The sequence below is a fragment of the Pteropus medius genome, unplaced genomic scaffold, assembly GCF_902729225.1.
Source record: "Pteropus medius unplaced genomic scaffold, Ma_sr-lr_union100, whole genome shotgun sequence".
Lineage (NCBI taxonomy): Eukaryota > Metazoa > Chordata > Mammalia > Chiroptera > Pteropodidae > Pteropus > Pteropus medius.
This window is the reverse complement of record NW_024349800.1, coordinates 14,833,293-14,853,820: the sequence shown is the minus strand read 5'-3', so window position 1 is coordinate 14,853,820 and position 20,528 is coordinate 14,833,293. Positions and strand designations below refer to the sequence as shown.

At 36.5% G+C, this 20,528-nt stretch overlaps 1 long non-coding RNA gene across 1 annotated transcript; it reads right to left on the bottom strand.

Annotated features, from left to right (window-relative positions):
- Positions 1–2,931: 2,931 nt before the first annotated feature.
- LOC120621508 (uncharacterized) lies at positions 2,932–6,193 on the bottom strand. The gene is made up of 3 exons (XR_005658177.1): positions 5,908–6,193; positions 4,195–4,375; positions 2,932–3,388 (listed from the first exon to the last, which is right to left on the bottom strand). It is a non-coding gene; the product is annotated as an uncharacterized LOC120621508 (long non-coding RNA).
- Between the last annotated feature and the right edge of the window lie 14,335 nt (positions 6,194–20,528).

Genomic DNA, 20,528 nt, shown 5'->3' with positions numbered 1-20,528 from the left:
AATTAATAAATAACCCATTAGTTGTGAACTTTTCAGTAGGACTACATGGTAGCTTCATAGCGGATCCATATTCAAGATATTGGAATTCATTCTACATCAGTCTGCCTCAGATGTAATTATCATTGAATTGATTCATGTTCCAGCAAGACAAATTCTCAGATGAATTCTTCTGATGTATAGATCTTGCAACTTCTTTCCTTATAATGATCTATAAGATGAGATTGTCTATGGTTGGAATGATTCCCTATCGTGTGTGCGTGCGTTTGGCTTAATTTTGTTTTAAAATTATTGCAGCTGTATCTCTGCTGGGCTATTTCTATTAATGTGTAATCAAAGTCTTTATTTACTCTTCTGTTAAATGGAAAGGAAAATGCCTAGTTTTACAAATCTAATCCTTTGAGGATCAATTGAGACTACTCATAAAATTGTCTTATAAATAATAAAGCATTAAAAATTTTATTAGTTATTTAAAGACAGAAATAGTGTAGGCATTAACACAGAAGAATGAAAGCTCATGATTTGCCAGAAGTTGTTGGTTGTTCAATATGACTGGCTGAAGTGAATATTAAAAAAAAAATAATCAGTGGAACAGTGGAAATTGGGTTTGGGGCCAAATCATGGAGGCCTTGATTGCCAGGCCAAATTTGTACTTTTATTCATTAGACAATGCAAGTGATTGCATTGTCTAATGAATAGAGGGTTGATGTAGTAAGAAAAATTATATGGCATTAGGTGTAAAATGTCCTTGAATGAAACAATGAGGAATTAAGGGGTTATTGAAATAATCTAGGTGAGAGGTAATGAGGCCCTTAGCTAGAGAAATGGAAATGAGCATGAGGGGACATTTGAGGGAGAGATGTTGAGAACAGAACCAGTCTCAGACATGAAGGGTGGATGAATAGAAATATTCATGCTATCTTTGCTTCTTCTAAGTGTTGACTGAGAGAGTTAATAGAAATAGAGAACATAGGTATGGCCCCAAATCATAAACTTATATCTGGTTCAATATTTGCTTTTTTACTATACAGTTTCAAAAGATATTTTGTGTCTCTAGGTAGTTCTTCTCAAATTGCTTCAACATGTATGCATTCATTGTTTAAAATTATACCTTTTAGATATTCAGCAGTATTTCCATGTCCCATATTTACGAGCCAACATTCTTGCTTCCACGTGTTCACTTTTACATAGAACACATTTACAGAATTTTTCTGACACTATATTACATGTGTAAAGGCTAAGTCTGGAAAAGTTTAACAGATAAAAACCCATTCTTCCTGTTATGCACAAGGGATTAACACAAGCAACTCCCATCAATGTTAATCATCCAACTCTTTGGCTATTAAAGTGTCACCACATTGAGAAGAAGAGGTCACACATGAAGAGAGCATGTCAATCATTTCCATACAGTGTATCGTATGAGCCAATATAAAAATTTATAAAAAATGAAGGGCTATTTTTTCCTAGCATAAAACTAAACAGCAATTAAGTCTCTCAGATTCATTTTGGCTGAGATGACCTTCCATCTTATTCCCAGTTGGCAGGACCTGTGCTCTTGGTTACATCTTCTGTGGATATTCAATGCCTTCTCCATCAGCTAGCATTTCATTAAACTACTTTCTATGATTTGGAAATAATAATAGCCACTAATTATTGAGTGTTCAACATGTTAGTTGCTTTAGATCACAGGTTCTCAAAGCATCACCCAAGAGCTTGTCAGAAATGCACACTCTCGGCCTCCACTCCTGAACTACAAAACCAGAATGTGAAGGGATGGGGCCCAACAAACTTTCTTTTAATGAGTGCTGAAGGTGATTTTTATGGACTCTGAAGTTTGAGAACCACTATTTTAGATATATCTCCAAACACAATATGCCTACCTATTAGGAATTGTTCTCTTTTTTTGATGTCAAAACTGGAGCTTAGAGAGATAAAGTAACCTTTCAAAGTCAAGTAGGTCTAGGATCTCACAGGCAGGTCTGTAACATACTTCATACCTTACCACACTGATACTGTAGTATGTGTTGACTGAAGACTAAATGTAAGTGTGTCACAGAAGAACAAGGCTCAGTTTGTGACTTCTATTATATTATAGGGCTATGTGCAAAATTTTTGTCCCCCTTGTGCCTGTTTCTTCATGTGTAAAGTAGGATTAAGGATCATTTACTACTGTGTGTGAGAGAGATCCGGCCAACCAATATGCTAGCACCCAGGGCTGTGAGACAAAAGATTAAGCTAGGCGACTAGAAAGCTAAATGACTAGAAAATATATTTCCAAAAGAAAGTCTTGCAAATTATAAAATAACCTGCTTTGAGAAATTGATTTATCTTCCCTTTATAATCTCTAACATGTAAATCTCCACTGAAAATTATTAAGAGTTTTACACAGTCTTAGGCTAAATTAAAACATTTGGCCCTGGCAGTGAATACATCATGGACAGTATAAATTTTCAGCCCCTAATTCCTAGTTTGCTCCTCTTTTCCTTCTAGGAATTATATTTACTGTTTTTTATACAAGAATACAACAACATGGTTACTCTCTGGTAAACCTTGTATATGTCACTAATCACACTCCTCGAAGGAAATTTGCTCTTCTGAGATTAGTTTTCTTTATTTCACTAATATTTATTGAAAACCTGTTATGTTCTCAGTACTGTGCACTGGAAGAGATGTAGACGGTAATCCCAAGATCATACACGTTCTCTACCTTATGGTAGTGAAATTAAGTTATATGCACACAACAAATGGAAACACAGAGAGACAATAGAAATCTCGTGGAGGAGGATCTTGCTCCTAGAGTTGCTATGAATTCAGGGAGCAGAGTAAGATATTAGGGTTAGGGTGATCTTGGAAGAATTCATCCTAAAAGTTGAAAACCTAGGGAGGATCCAGAGACAAAGAGAAGGGGAAATGCATGGCCACCTTACGTTCGGCGTAATGGTTTATTCCCACCACGTTGTCTTCCTCCCGAGTTCTCCTCTGGCCCTACCCTCAGGGGAGCATGGGAATGTCAGTGTGTGTCGATGTGGCCCAGTAATTGAGGGCTAGTCCTAATTTCTACATTGGGAACATTTTTCTATTGTTTTCAGTCTACTTGATTGGAATCTGTATTTATAGGTAAAGAAAAGAATTGTACATTTCTCTGAGAGCACTGTTGATTTGTGTAAAATATGAACCCAACTTCATAGGAAAGGAAAGAAGTGTGTGAAGGACATGCTAATTGATGAGGAAGAGGTAGAGTCATGATGTTAAGCTGGTGTGGATCCCTTCAGCATTGGGAAAACTGCAACCGGCAGGCTCTCTGGACGCTGTACTCATCTATATGCAGCGGCCGTCTGCGTTTCTGACATGGGCGAACTCCACAACCCGCAGTTTGTGTCAAGAGCTCCTCCTGAAAGCAATTATTGAGATTCACCACATGATTTCAACTCTTTGTGGACCATAAAAGAAACACTTCACCATTTTTTGAAAGAGCTATGAGCAGGAATGTTGGTAGTTTATGCATTATTTAGAGCCTGCTGTCCTGCCTCGGCCTCACAAATGAGAATGACAGCATTGTCACAATGGTTTCAATGTATGTGATGGCGGAAATACAGATGTTGCATTTTGGGGCTTCTCTGAATTGCCTGTAATCTGGTGACCTATAATTAGTTTGCCGAGGATATTAAACCCTCATTTTTTTTTTTTTCTCACCACCCTAGGTGGGTGTAGATGTCACATATTAAAAAATATCTCATATACATTTGAGAAATGTAGTATAATGATATTATTAACTCCAGCTCATATTTTATCCAAAGTCATACATATAAATGATTACAGGGTATCGCATGGACACAGCTGATAGCTGGATTTGGCTCACTCTTATTTCCAATAGTGCCACATAGAAGAATTTTGCTTTGTTTCGAGACATTTTCAGCCAGGTACTTAGAAATGTGTATAAGACTGTTACATCAGGACGCGCTGGTGAAAAGGCAGCGGCACCATCTTATAGTTACATCAGCTCCTCTGCCTTCTTTTCCTTTTTGACCACTTGTGGGTCTCTTATGTGTTCATGAGGGGAAGGAAGCTGAGGTTTGAAACCTTTGAGTCAACTCTGCCTTTTCATGCTGAGCAATGGCTAGGCTCTTTCACTTTGATTTGTGCATGCTTCTGGAAACTTCTCCCATTACACCGCCTTCCCCCAGTTCATCTGCTTACCTCAGTTGCTCTAGATTCCTATGGGCTTCCTCCTTTCTTCAACACAATGCTTAAGCTTTCTATTTCCAAAATTCTCTGAACACATCTTTGATCATTTCACTGACAATTGAAAAATCTTTATAAAGTCCTACTTGTTCTCCAAATAAATTACAAACTCCTCAGGGTGATGATTAGAGTCATCCTGCAAAGAAATAGTTAGTTCTTCCAGGTGTATACCTTATGCCCTGGGCAGCCTGGACTATAGCTGTTCTTACATTTTTAAAAGACATTTTTAGAGCAGTTGTAGGTATAATAAAATTAAGAGGCAGGTACAGAGATGTCCTGTATACCCTCTGCCCACCCTCCAACATGGATAGTGTGTCCCATTATCAACATCACTCACCAGAAGTTACTTTTTTGCATACCAAGGATAAATCTGCACTGACACATCATATCACTCAAAGCTCACAGTTTACCTTAGGGTTCACTCTTGGTGTTGTATATTTTATGGTCTTGGATAAATATCCATCATTATAATACAGTATTTTTACTGCCCTAAACAATTTTCTATGCCAATTCATCTACCTCCCACCCCCCAGGAACCACTAATTGTTTTTAATGTCTCCACAATTTTGTCTTTTCCATAATGTCATGTAGTTGGAATCATACAGTATGTAGCCTTCTCAGATAGGCTTCCTTCACTGAGTAATATGCATTTAAGTTTCTTTCATGTCTTGACCATACCACACTGCCTTGATTACTTTAGCTTTGTAATAAGTTTCGATGTTAGCTAGTATCAGTCCTCTAACTTTGTTTTTCTCCTTCAATAGTGTGTTGGCTATTCTGTTTTTTGTTGTTGTTGTTTTTTGCCTCTCCATATAATCATTAGAATCAGTTTGTCAGCATTCATAACTCCGTGGGATTTTGTTTTGGACTGCACTGAATCTATAGATCAAGTTCAGAGGAAGTGACACCTTGACAATAGTGAGTCTTCCTATTCATGCAAATGGAATCTCTCTTTAGTTCTTTTTTGATTTGTTCATCAGAGTTTTGTAGTTTTCCTTATATAGACCTTGTATATATTTGCTAGATTTATATCTCAGTATTTTAATTTTTTTAAGGTTGTAATGTAAATGGTATTGTTTTAAATGTTCATTTTTGGTAGGTAGGAAAGCAATTGATCCTCCAACTCTGCTATAATTGCTTATTTGTTCTAGGAGTTCTTTTATTGATTCTTTGGGATTTTCTACATAGATGATTATATCATCTGCAAACAAAGATAGTTTTATATCTTCCTTCCCAATATGTATTCCTTTACTTTCCTTTTCTTGCCATGTTGCATTAGCAAGGACGGCAGTCCAATATTGAAAGGAGTAGTAGGAAGGGACATCTTTGCTTTTCATCTCATCTTAGTGGGAAAGCTTCAAGTTTCTCACCATTAAGTATGAGCTGTTTCTTACTGACATGCCATGCTTTTACTTAAGTAATTTTCAGATTAAACTTAACAGCTCCCTGAAATTAAGAGATGTTTGTTGCTCTAATCTCTAAAGGTTCAAATCATAACAATTCTCTAACATCCAAAACATCTATAACAATGCTACCTCTTTCATAAAAATTGTCCTATTGCCTACAATCAGATATTCTTTCCTTGGAATCTCTGTGTATTGGTTATCTTTTTCATAACAAACTACTACAAACTTAGTGGCTTAAAGCAACATGCACATATTATCTTACAGTTTTTGTAGGTCAGAAGTTCTGGCACAGCTTAGCTGATTCTCTGCCTGAGGTCTCATCAAGCTGTAATCAAGGCGTCAGCCTGTCTGGGTTAGGTTCTCATCTAGAGGCTTAACTGGGAATGAATCTGTTTCGAACCTCCTTCAGGTTGTTGGCAGAATTCATTTCTTTGCAGCTGCAGGGTTTATGGCAGCTTACTTCTTAAAAGCCAGAAACAGAGAAAAAGAGACTCCATTAAAATGGGTTCTATGCTCTTATGTAAGAATGACCATGTATTCATGTACATCCAATCATCTTTGCCACTTTCTAGTGGTTAGAAACAAGTCACAGGGGTTGCCCACTGTCAAGGGCAGGAAATTATACAAAGGCATGAACACCTAAGAATCATGGGAGCCTCCTTAGAACCTGCCTGCCATGCTGTTATATTTTCTGCTTTTCTGTGGTATATTTTATGCCTCTCTTCTTTTAAGCATCTTTCTCTTTACTAGTTTTTGTTGTTGTTGTTGTTGTTGTTGTTGTTATTTTTAGCTTCATTGGTTCAACAATAGTCTATTTATGCTTTATTGTGCCTGAACTGTTTGGTACAAAGTATACATGGGTTAAATAACTTATAAATTCAATTGACAATTGAATGCGTATATTTTTTTCTCTATTTATTTTCTCTGTCTCACAGATTGTAAGCTTTTTAAAGGCAAGAGCAGTATTCATAACTTATTTGCATAGTACCTAGTTAGGTATAAATCAGCATTTAACATTATACTCATCACTCATTAAATAAATATTTTAGAGCCTGAAACTGTTAAGCAATTAAATTCGTTAGATGGATATAATCCTACCCTTGAGATGACAGAAGTACCATACCCTGTGAGATATGTTTTACGTGGGATACCATGGTATCCTTGGTTCTCCAGGAATATCGTGCCTCTGATATTAGGGCCTACTATGTTTTTCTCCATTCTCTTTTCTTAGCTTTGTATGAAATGTTAGCTGTTGTGAATAGCTGCCAAACATCTTAAAATAAGGAAATTATTTCTAGGATGAGAGAGGGTGGTTGGCCATGGTCAGAAGATAGTGGAAGAGAGGTTCTGGGAAGGAAGAATAAGAAAGTAGAAGAATCCAGCTTTCTGTGAAATCAACCAAATTATAATATTTAGGTATGTATGACTTGTTTGTCTGCCTCTCCACATAAGAATATAAGCCTATGAAGGCACATCATAGGTGCTCAATAAATATATATTAAGTGAATGAATTAATCCATCATGATTAGAAGGATGAGTACATATATGCTACCCCCTTTCGCCCCCCCCCCACCCCAGCCCCAGTCTTAGGGTATCTGAGAGCTTCTAGAAGGGCTGTTGCTTTAAGCCATCATTCTCCCAGGTCTGGCCTGGCTTGGGAGGGAGCATGGGTAAAATGCAATCTAATCAGCTATTTTATTTCTCTTTGACATTCTTGTGAAGTACTTGTCCAGTTAAGTTTGAACACCAATTAGAAGACTACAACAACCATCCTGTGAATCTAAGTTCTCAGGTCAGGATGACTGCCCAATCACTGGGGTGGAGGTATCACCCAAATTGGATCATTTATTCAGAGAGCCCTTCTGAAGGCTTACAGGGCTTGTATACCTTTCAGACTGGCTTGGAACCAGATCGCATGCTAAATGCCTGGACAGAGTCCTGGCCTCACATTTTGGCAGTTTCTTTCCTGAAGGATTCCCAGTTACAGCACTCTACTAATAGTTTAGTGAAAAATCTGAGTGTGTCTCTTCATCTTTACCTTGTGTTCTTGTTAAACTGACCGAGTTCAATAGCAGCTTCTAAAGCAACCTAATAATCTCTAAAGTGTTTAAGAAGATTTATTCACATTATCACAGTAACATGTCTTGCTTCAGAAATGTATTTACTATTCTTTTTAGAAACACAGCTGCGGTCTAGGTAAATAATACAAAACAGTTACTTTCTTGCCAATGGAAAATGCTGTTTTTGTATTTACCCATTTAAAAAGCAAATGAAAGCATTCATGCTGGAGGAAGATGTATGATAGATCAATCTTAAACTTGCTCATTTCTTATTCACGTATTTATTCATCACTATTTTTCAAGTTTATCTCTATTTGGTTTAAGTATGGAAGGCCTACCTTCTTTTAAGTCAGTCTGGTTATAATAAACAAAAATATATTATCTTAAGACTTTTATGGTTAGGAAACACGGCTTGTGTTAAATTACAACTAGCTGCAAAAAAAAGGGGTCTTGTGTAAATCTTGAAATAAGACATTTAAAGTCAGTATTTATAAAAAAAAAGTCTGTAAAGTTTGAAGTCTTAGCATCTAGAGAATATCTTTCTTTATAGAGTTTTAATTTATCTGGATCATCAAATTGTAACTGATTAACCCTTTGCTGAATGAGAGTATGAATGAATGCTAGCAGCAAAAAGCAGGCTTCTTGCTGCCCTCTTCCCTGCAGTTCATGATGGAGTAATACCATTTGCTGTTCGACGGTCATTTTCTGAATGGCAATATGTTTTAAGTGTGATGTCTTTCTTATTGTACCTCTACTGCTTGTGCGTGATTGAAAGTATATTATGTGGTTGAAACAATTTAAGTTATTGATGTAAATCTATAAAATACTTAATATCAGCAAAGTACCTGGCTCAGGGTATATACTGAAAAAAAATGAATATTAAATGAATATGTCCTTGCTACTTTAATTCTATTTCCAATATTGAAATACCATGTAAATTCCACTGAAACCCATTGCTCATGAGATTGGGGGGCGGGCGAAGGAAGACATTTTCTATCTGGATCTCCACAGTATATTGCCAAAGAGTGCTATGTGTGGCTGAGAGGGCCGGCTAAGGTAGAAAGGCTAGATTTTGCTCTAGGATTCGTCTTGGCTATCAGTGGAAAGGAAAACTGTGTAATGTGGGAGTTATGTTAATTCTCTTTTGCGTGTAGGCCCCGAGTCTGTGGAGACCCAGGTGTCTGAGCTGGTCTGAAATGAGTGTGAAGATTTCGGAGCCCAAAGTATTTATGGTTAACTCTGTTGTCTCACAAAGAAAATTCACAAGTCAGTGGGAGGTTTTGAGGATGATGGGAGCTCCATTTTGTGCTCAGCTGCATGTGGGTGGGAACAGAGTGAACTACTGGCACATCAATGAGGTTCAGGATCTATGTGGCATATGTTATGACATCACAGTCTTGGAACTAATGGAAATGTAGCCCACTGAACCAGAATTGATAAGCTGTTCATTCTTCCTCTATTGGAATTTATTTTAAAAATTAATTTATAAAATTTAAAAACTCTAAGTCAAGAAATAAGAAAGCTTAGAGTCATTAACCTGTCCCTCTTGCATATCTAGTCAGTTACATAAATTTTACAAAGAAATTTAGAATTTAGATGAATCTTTAACTCATATTTTATTTTTCTTTGGGGGTCTCAATCGTTCTCATCTAAATCGTTCAATGTTTCATTGACATTCATTCCTTGTAACATTCCTGTGAATTAGGTAAGTGGAAAAAAATGTTTCCCATTTCCACGACACAAAGTTCTGTGATAAACTCCTCTGAATTTCCACATCTGCCTTATATGCTTCCTTTGGGCATTAACTTCCTCAAAGTTTAAATATCAGTCAGCTGTGCACCCCACTCCCCAACTGAATCATGGACAGTTCACTTTTTATGAAACCTAGTTTTGGCATGGGGTTACATTTTACATATTTTCGTGATTATTGTTGGCACAGAACATAAAACTCTGCACTTACCTCTTATGAAAGCTGGGGTAATGTAAATGACATCTAAGACTGAAGCAAAGATTAAATGGGATTTATAGAAAATGTCAAAGTTCCTGCCACACAGCAAGTATTTCCCATAAATGTTGATCCAAGTCTCTGATACTAACTTTTTGAGCTGGCTGTGCTTTTAAATATCTTAAGTGAATTTTAAAATTATAAATATTTCTTAAATTATGGGCAGAAGACACTTCTTTGATATAACAGGAAGCACATCACAACAGAATATGAAGATTCTCTTTTCTTGATATTATATTGCATCCTTTCTCTTTCACCATTTCTCATGATTGAGTCCCTCTTAAAATTTCAACTAAAAGAAGTAGTGGACTTGAGAGTACAGGACAATTAAGTAGGTAACTGCCCATGTTGCATTGTGTCTTTAGGCAGAATCTGCTGGGGACTGTCCATATATTTCTAACCGTTTCAAAACTGGAATAATCATCATGGGTGGAGACCCATATGTAGAATCTTCCCAAAAGAAACAGTAGAAAGTAAGCAGTTGTTATGTAGAATCTTCCACATTTAGTGACAATATTCACTACTCTTATTTGAAATTCTGAGGAAGGACAAGTTATTGATTTCTTGATAATCCAGCAATTTAAATCCTTTTTCATTTATGAGATTCCAAATTCTGTGCCTTTTTTTTTTTTTCCACCTAGAAACTGGTATCATATTATTCTGGGGGAAGGTGAGAAATCTGGTCCACACACTAAAACAAGTTTGTATTCATAGCAAAATCTGGAATGCAAAAGTACATGAGCAATTTCAGTTTAAGCTGCCCAATATCTAGCATTAGAAGGAAAATGTTCACTTGAATCCAAGGTCCTAGACAATATGTCAATAATGAAATAAAGATTGATCTCTGACAAAAGAATGAGTAAGAGTGATAGACCACATGCAGATGACAAAATTAATAAATAACATCGTCTTATATAACAAAATAAATTGCTGTGGTTTTTAGAGGACAAATGTCATTAGATTGTACATGTTAGAAATGATATGTATCTATATTTATGTGTTCATGCAACATTTTTCTGATCATGTCCTATACACCAGGCACTAAGTCAGTATAGAGAAATAAACACAGTATTTTTACAAACTTGTACCCCACTGCTAAAGATTCAGGTTCAGAAGCCCTAGGCAAGTAGATGAAGAAGCACCATCATCAATAACAAAAACAGCTTCCCTGGGGTTTTGATGTGTCACTCTAGTTAATAACTACCACTCAACATGCTAATAGGTGGGGACAGACATAGCCTGGCAAGAACAAATTTCTAGCTATGAACAGGGTATTATGGAATCCCAAAATAGGGACACTTAATCTGTCCTCAGGGAGCTGGATAGGGAAGGATTTCTGGAGAAGGTGACACCTAACCTGTCCAAATTATTTTGTTATTTTTTGAATCACAAACAATGCAGGAAACCAATGAACACAAAGCAAAAAATTATTGTCTATGAATTTGACATTCTTAAATTTTGCTATAGCATGTATAAAGTGTTTTTTTTTTCTCCTGAACTAGTAAATTTTGCAATATATAGATTTTAAATTTCAGGTTTTTAGTCATTCTGTAATTCAGGGAAATATAATTCCCTTATCATATTTCTCCCATCTTTTCTTTTGACATTTTCTGGGATTTCTATTATCTATATGTTAATATCTTATTCTATTCTCCACATCTATTTATTTTCATCTTTCTATCCCTTCTTAGCCTTCATCAATTCTACAACTTATTTCATTTATTATATTCTGTTTTTCAACTATTATATTTTCAATGTCCAATATTTCTTCTTTTTTTTTCTTTCTGGTGTCTGTTTTATATTAACCTCTAACGTGCCCTATTTCTTTGAGAATTTTATTCTTGTTCTCAATTCTACTTTATAAAATAACTTTTCTTTGTAGCAAATTCACTTGCATTAATCTGTCGCTACATAACAATCATAACAAATTACCCTAAAACTTAGTGACTTAGAAAAACAGAAATCATTTTTTTGTCTCTCGTTCTTTTCATAGATCAGAAATTTAGAGAGTATACAGCAAAGGTGGCTTGTCTTTACTCCATGATGTCTGGGGCCTCAGCTGGAACACTTGAAGGTGGGGACTAGAATTATGGAATTGCATTCTCTCACATATCTGTAATGTGATTTCTGATGCAGGTGTTGGCTGGAGGCCTAGCTGGGGCTGTTTACAGGAAAATTCACATGTGACTTCTCTATCTGGCTTGAGGTTCCCCAAAACATGGTGTCTGGGTTCCAAGAGGTGGGAAGCAAAGAATGAATGGGAATATCAGAGTTGTTTTCTTGGTCAAGCCTTAGAAATAACTTAGCATCATTTCTGCTCTACTCCATTGTTTGAGGAAGGCATGAGTCTCTGCCCAAATACAAGAGGAAAGAACAAAAACGACAGATGTTGGTGAGTGGAATGCCAATTATATTGTAAGAAGAACATGCAAGAATGAATGAACATACAGGTGCAGGCATCTTTGTAAAACATAATTTGTCATATACTTTTTATTGTCTAGTTTTTTTTGTGTGTGTGAGCTCAGTTTTACTGAGGCTGTAATTATTCTTTCTGTAATATGCAATGAAGTGTGGTGAACACAAACACTAGCTTATACACCTTTTGGTGAGTTTAAGAAACAGATGGGCTCCTCCTTCTTGTCCAGGTAGAAGATTCCAGAACAATCACTCCTTTGTTTCAGTGCAAGGAGTTCTCACAGGTTCGTTCTTTGGATCTGAGGTCTCCTCTCTTATTCCGATTTACTTCCTAATTAGATTTTTCAGAGGAACCTAGTAGCTCAAACTAATTCTTCATTTGTCAGGAACTGGAAGCTCCTATTATCCTTATTTTCTAAATAGTCTGTAATTAGAGCTTTGATTTCTTTGTTGCCCTAAAAATTATTTAGAACAGTGTGGTTTTGTTTCCTAAAATTTCTATTTCGTTGAATTTTAAAATTTATACTTTAACAGGTTTTCCTACTTTTATTGCATCCTTGTCAAGGTGGCCTTATACTATTTCTACATTTTGGAACTTAAAGTTATTTTTATCAATTATATAACTTTTTTTACTGTTCAAAGGAATCTAGAATAGACTATTTTTTTTTTTAGTAAACTTTTTTCCTGCTTGGATTTTTTTCAGAATTCTCTCATTATCCTTGAAATTCAGAAAATGTTAAAGTCATTTCTAGATGATGGCTTCCTTTTTATTACTATGCATGTTATAAAGCAAAACATTTTAATTTGTAAGTTCAGGCTTTTAACCTCAGGATTTTTTCTATATTTGATCTACAGTTATACCTGTTATTCCTAGTTTTACATCTTTTTAAATAAGTCTTTTTCATCTTTTTTTAATCTCAAGATTATTAAGCTGGTTTTAAATGCAGTTAGATCTTTCATCTTGAAATATTTTTTTGATGTGAAGTAGCTAATAATTTTATTTTCTTATAAAATTTATATCTAGCTGTTCTAATACTAGTGATTTGAAGTGACACATTTTATGATTTAAAAACTTCCATGTATAATTAGATACATTTCTGTACCATCTAATTGTGCATCGATCAATTTTTAAATTCCTTTTTGATATCTCCAATGACGTTTTGTCTGATATAAGTATTGCTACCCTAGATTTTTTTTATATTTGTTTCTATTTGCATGGGATATCTTTTTCCATCTCTTTACTTTCAGTCTGTGTATGTCTTTTGATCTGAAGTGGGTCTCTCATAGACAATATATATATGGGTCTTGTTTTCTTATCCATTCAGCTACCTTATGTCTTTTGATTGGAGCATTTAATCTATTTATATTTTAAGTGATTATTGATAGGTATATAGTTATTGCCATCATAGTATTCATATTTATGATCTTTTTTCTCCTTCGATTGAAGAACTCTAACATTTTTTTGTAATACTGGTTTGTTGGTGATAAACTCCTTTAGCTTTTTCTTGTCTGAGAAGCTCTCTCTCTTCTTTGATCCTAAGTGATAGCTTTGCTGGATAGAATAATCTTGGTTATAGGTCCTTGCTTTTTTATCACTTTGAATATTTTGTGTTAACTCCTTCAGGCCTGAAAAGTTTCTGTTGGGGAATCAGTTGACAGCTCCCTTGTAAGTAACTGTTTTTCTCTTGCTGCTTTTAAGATTTGTCTTTAACCCTTGGCATTTTAATTATGATGTGTCTTGATGTGGGCTTCTTTTGGGTTCCTCTTTTTTGGGACTCTGTGCTTCCTGGACTTGTATGTCTATTTCCTTTGTCCAGTTAGGGAAGTTTTCAGTCATTATTTCTTCGAATGGGTTTTCAATCCATTGCTCTCTTTTCCTTCTGGTACCCCTATGATGGGGATGTTGGTATACTTGATATTGTCTTAGAGGTCCCTTAAACTAGTTAAAAAAAAATTTTTTTTTTGCTATTTTAATTCATTGTTTTCTGCTACCTTGTCTTCCAAATCATTGATTTGATCCTCTGCTTTATCTAATCTGTTGATTCCTTCTAATGCAATTTTCATTTCTAACTTGTTCTTTTTTATGGTTTCTGTGTCCTTTTTTATGTTTACTTTCTCTTTGTTAAATTTCTGAGTTCATCTATTCTTCTAAGTCCACTGAGCATCTTTATAACCAGTATTTTGAATTTGTGTCTGATAGCTTGCTTGCCTCCATTTCATTTAGTTTTTTGGAGTTTGATCTGTTTTTACTTTTGAGACATGTTTCTCTTTGTTTTGGCTGCCTCACTATCTTTGTATCTGTGTATTAGGTAGATCTACTATATCTCCCAGTCTTGGCAGGGTGGCCTTATATAGTAGCTGTCCTGTAGGGCCCCATGGCACAGTCCCCTGGTCACCTGAGACAGGTGCTACAGGAACGTCCCCTGTGTGAGTTGTGTGTGCCTGCCTGTTGTAGTTGAGCCTTGATTGCCATTGACACATCAGTGAGTGGGGTTGATCCTCAGGCATATTGGCTGTGAGGACTAGCCACAACCATAGCAGATAAGATGCTGTGTGTAGGCTAACTCCATGGAGTATCATTTGCCCCAGTAGAGATCTGGTGCCTGCTGAGACCACCCATTGGATATGCCATTTGTGGAGTTAGTTGAGTGGTATTCTGTTGTGGTTTGAAGCCTGCCAATGGGATGTGTTGGTTCTGGGGCTTCTTAGCAGGGGCTCTGGTGCAGGCCTAGCTCTGCTGTCTGTGTCTGGCCCAGAGGCATGTGAGAAAGGCCATGCTATGAACCAAGGCTGGCTGCCACCAGTGGAGGGCCTGAGGCCACTCAGTATGAGGTACAAGGAACGCAGAGGCCAGCATCCCTGTGTGTGGGCTGCGAACCTTTGAGAGTTTTTAGGAAAGTCCAAAGCAAGGGCCAAGGCCAACTGCCTGTGAGGAAAAGCAGCTGAAAGAGGCTGAAGTACTGTGCAAATTATGTGGGGCGGGGGTCTCAGGGAGTCATCAGGGTGTGGCGAGCAGTTTTCACCAGGTTAATGCGGATTAAGATTTAGCTTCTGCCTACACCTGCAGGCTGTATGAGTGGAGGGCTTGACACAGGAAAAATTGTAGCTGCTCCTCCAGCTTTTGTATATATATATATATATATATATATATATATATATATATATATATATATATATATATAGACACACACACACACACGTGTGTGTGTGTGTGTATTTTTTTCCAGATGGACTTTTGAAATTCATAAAAATAACTTAATGTTTATTACTTGTTTTATATTATCAATTAATGCTCTAGGAAAGAAATGTTCTATATCACATCGCTCAATATGGTAGTCACAAGCCACAATTAAGCCCTTGCAGTATGTGCTAGTACAAGTGAGAAACTGAATTTTAATTTAACTTAAATAGCCACGTGTGGCTGCTGTATTAGACAATGAAGCTCTAGAAGCCAGAAATAGATAGGGAAGGAATAGATCATAGATATCCCCAGAAGTGGACCTTCTTTATCTCTGCATTTTTTTTTCTTCTACTATTTGTTGATGTCAAAGTATGCAAGTGGAGCTCTTTTATAGGTTTCTCTTCAGTCTAGTTTTCTGTCCAGGGACATGGCGTGACTGCAGGGGTTAGCAGCACTAGCTTTCTTCCTGGTGCTACTCACAACTGCATTAGAGAAGAGACCCGCCACTTCTGGTAAACTCCTCTTTTGCATATCTTAGATTAGTCAGTTGGCATAACAGATCTTAAATGAGCTATAACAGCAGAAATATGTTTTTTTTTTTCTGTTGATTTAGAATTTCTACCATTCCAGTTTAGGAATCCATAGCCTCTGCTGTCTAGGTGGTCCTATTGCATTAGATAAGCCAGCCATCTAAATATCTGCCATGCCAATGCCACATTCTTTCTTCTAGCTACAGAGATGTGACCTTGGCCCCCTTGCCATAACTGTTTTGGCCAGTGGTGTCTGAATTGGACTCGCAAATTCACAGACTGTGCTAGTGAAATTTTAAAAAATTGAGACCATTTATTTATTTTCCAAATTTAAGAAAATGTAGGTAAATGATCCAGGTAGCTTTGCAATATTTGGCTGAGAATTCATGAGGAAGAATCGGGGCCAGATCAGTCTTGATATGGTGTCTCACAGACTAAGGGATAAGTGACCAGAAGCTAAAAGTAAGCAAAGGGAGCCAGTTGGTCACTGAGGGGCAGGGGACACACCGTGTGAGAGAGGGCATGGTACCTATGGAAGAGACAGAACACTAGATTTCTGGCTTGAGTTACTGGGTAGGCAGTTGTTTTATCATTGAGATAAAGACAGAAGACTGGTTGAATTTGTCATATTGTGGTACCTGTGAGTATTATGAGAAATTGAGAAGGTGCTATTTAGGAAGGAGTTGAAGATCTGAGTATGAAGTTTGTGGAAGGATTCTGAGATGAAATAATGGTGTGGATTGGTCTAGTTGGATGGCAAGGGAATGAAGGTATTAGTAAGCGTATTCACCTAATTCCCAGGAAGAAAGGACAGAAATGATATAGGACTGCAGAGTCAGAGCTGAAAAGGAGATATTAGAAGGATCTCAAATTCTTCATTAACCTAATGTCACCTTGATTATCCCAGAGATACATGCTATTAATGCTTCAAGTAATTTTGTCTTATTACTTAAAAGTAAATACCACAATGGTAAGCAAAAAATTCCTCCATATGTTTGGCAGAAAATTAGTTCCATGCAATAATTTCCACACATTGAACTATTCGGTGGTCAAATCCATTTGTGAAACACTAACTTATACCATACGAGATAGTCACGGTGACCACTAGCATAAAGAATTCCTACTGCAGTTAAGAAACCCGATCAACTCAGCATTTCTCAGACTTAGCATAAACTTTTATTTTTAGTGTGTGTAACAGTTATTAACATCCCTCTAGAATGATTGCTACAAAGAACACATCTACAGAAACAGAGGGACTAACCCCTGCTTATCATGTCACAGCTGAGTATCAGATATTAAAATAATTGGTCTAAAATGGAATCATTTGCCTGTAAAGACCCACCTATAGTTCCACAATAAAAATGACTAAATATTACTGCTTAAGATTTTTTGTTTACTTCATATTGTCCATAGTACTCTTCATGCTTCCTCCTCCTCAGTCTTTCCTTTTTTCTCTCTCTCTCTCCATCTCTTATGCAACTATAATCATATTGTATATACTTCCCCCCATTAAATACAGTAAAAATGCTTGTTACAGTATTAAAATAATACTCATAAAAATTCCAACAGTGGTATAATACTTTATCATTTGGATTTGTTATAATTAACCATTTCTCTTTTGGGCCTTTGTTCAAATGCACTATTATATAATATGCTGTGATAAATATCTTTATATTGAGCTTTTTCTGCATTTTGAGTTATTTCCTCAATAATTTTTAGATGTGCTATTTAAGAGCATTCTTAGGATAGTTTATAATTTTATCTAAAGATTTCAATAATGTGACAGCAACGGTAAAAACTCATTAGCATTTTTATTGGAAATTATTCTTCTATTGATTAAAATATGTTATTATACTGTGACCAGGACTTGATAAATAAAGTGTCTGTATAACTTTCCCCACTTTCTGTAACTTCTCCATCACTCCTTTTAGCAGCTCTTCCCATGCAGCCTACAAACTATCTCCTTTACCCCATTTAAATCTTCTTTCTCTTTATTCTATTCCTTTTCATACCTTTTAGTCCTTACCAAACATCTTGAAAATAATAGCCCACATCCACGTTCTCACCTTCCAATTACGCATTAACTTCCTGCAATCAAGTGTCTGATGCTATGACTTAAAACACCGACATATTGTATTAGAGTTTATTTTATCCTCTGGAGGACTGCGTATGCCTTAGAGGCAAGAATGACTGTCTTGGCAATTCATAGCATCTGGCACAAAATGTGTACTCAAGAAAATGAATTCGTTCAACAAACATTGTGTGATGCAGCCTCATCCATTTTTCACTTAAGCTTACATACAATGCATTCATGTGTCTGGCTGTAAGAATAACACAAATCCAATATACCTTTTTCTAGGAGCTATTCCATATTGTATTTCCTTTCCTTTAGTATTCACTAAGCTTGTCTGCCTGCCTGTTTGTACCTACCTAATTGTCATATATGTCATCTGATTATCTTTGTTTAAATCCTGAATATCAAGTTTATACAAGTTGGCTTAATCTTATAATCAGATGGCTCTCAGTCCAAGATAATTTGTACTATAGATGCAAGTAAACTACATATTTTCATTAAGATAATGTTCCCCATATCTGCAGGAATAGAGCTTGTGACCAAGATCACAGAGTTCTGATATGGTTCAGGGAGTCAGATGGAATATTGGAGCCACTGCTTAAAGTTTTTGTGTCACATTATTCCATCTCTAAGAAGAAGTTACTGCCTACTACTTGACACAACTGTATGGTCAGACACTACATTGTACCAATACCAAAGGAAGTATGGAGGGAATCCCTTACATGGAGAAAGTTTTCTAACTGAACTAAGCAACACATATCTAAACAACCTCAGAAACACGTACACACACAAGTACAAGTTGTGTCTACTACCAAAGAATTTCTAACATTGTTACAGGATCTTTAGTAACATGCAGTTTATCTGGAAAGACTTTGTAGGAAAGGTCAATTTGAGGTCATATTAAGAGTTTTCATTTAAGGGGGGGCTCACGCTGAAGAGGGGGATAAAAGCAAAGTAAGCAAAGTAGTAGACAGTTTTAATGCTGCTAATTAATAGATGTAAGAAGCAGTTCTGAATTATTTCTCAGCCAACAAAATGGTGCTGAAAGTGAGTAAACACCACAAAGCAAGAAGTTGTTGCTATTTAACAAAAGAATTTTTAGTCTTGGCATACAATTATGGATGAGAGATTGAAAAGGTAGAGGAAGAATAAAGATGCTGATGAGATTATAAGACTGTCATTTAGTCAGGATGCTTGCGGAGACATTGGGCTGGGTCCTGCTAAAACTTTTGTATCTGGAAAAAATAAAGGGGCGGGGGGCAGGGCATCCAAACACAGGTGTTCTTTAGAGCAGCTGTCCCCAACCTTATTGGCACCAAGGACTCACCGGTGCTCCTATGAGAATCTAATGCCTGATATCTGAGCTGGAGCTGAGGTGATGATGCTAGCGCGGGGGAGTGGCTGCAAATACAGATGAAGCTTCGATTGTTTGCCCGTTGCTCACTTCCTGCTGTGTGGCCTGGTTCCTAACAGGCCATGGACCCATACTGATCTGAGGGTTGGGAACCCCTGCTTTAAAGAACGAAAGATACCATTTTATAAGGAAAAGGTAATTACTTTTAAAATAATGATTTCCCAAACAAAATGGGTAGCTGAGTTAAGAGAGTAAGAATGGATGGGAAAAAAATGAACATCTTGCATAAAATAATAGTGGCTAGCTGTCTTATTTCGTAGGAGAGTTAGCAAAAGCGCCCCTAAATGGTTGTCTTAATGGTTTGAGTGCAAAGGGAAATGGGGCTCCAGAGCACTCGATGAAATGCACAGAAGTGAAATATAGTATTGTGGTTCTCAAAGTGTGTTCCTTGGACCAGCAACCTCATCTCCACCAGGGACTTGTTAGAAATAAAGGTTGTCTGGCCCCTCCTAGACCTACCAAATCAGAAATTCTGTGGGCGAGGGCCAGTAATCTGTTTTAATAAGGCCTCCAGGTGATTGTAAGGCATGCTAAATTTTGGAAATATTGATTTAGGAGATAGCGTGTGCTCACTCCTGTTTCAACACATCCTTGACAGTAAAAGACAGTAGGAACAGAAAGTTTGCAGGATATTAATGTCAGTAGCTCTGCAAAGAGAAAAAATTCATGAGAGGTGACTGGGAGAAAACCTTGTGAGAAGGAATATGAGAGAATGTTTCCACTATGAAAATGCCTTCTTTTAGCCTTAAGAGGAAAACATCGTTATATCAACTATGAGGTTTAAATTTATTTTGTTATAATGTAATTAAAGAAAATAATTTGTGAATAGCGTTTACAAGAGGATATATAAAAATTTCTGTCCCCTCCTTCCTTAATCAAACATTTTCTCAGCAATGTAGGGCAGAAGATTCTGTGCTTCGCTTTGTTTTTAGAGATTCCTTTTATAAACTGTTAGGATGCAGTGGTCTCTGTTCCTAATACAGCTGTTGCCTCCTTAAGGGTTTTCTAAAATTAGAAGACAACAAAGGTTGGTGTGTTAATCCTTTGCAAAGGCTGCATGCAAAAATGGGAAGCATTTGAATCTGGAGACTTAATTGAATGTCAGTCAAGATTTGCCTTTTCTAAAATGTTTAACGATCATTAGTTTTTGAGAGATAAAGCCAATATTTTCAGGACTAATTACGGCTGACATATTCAATTTAAG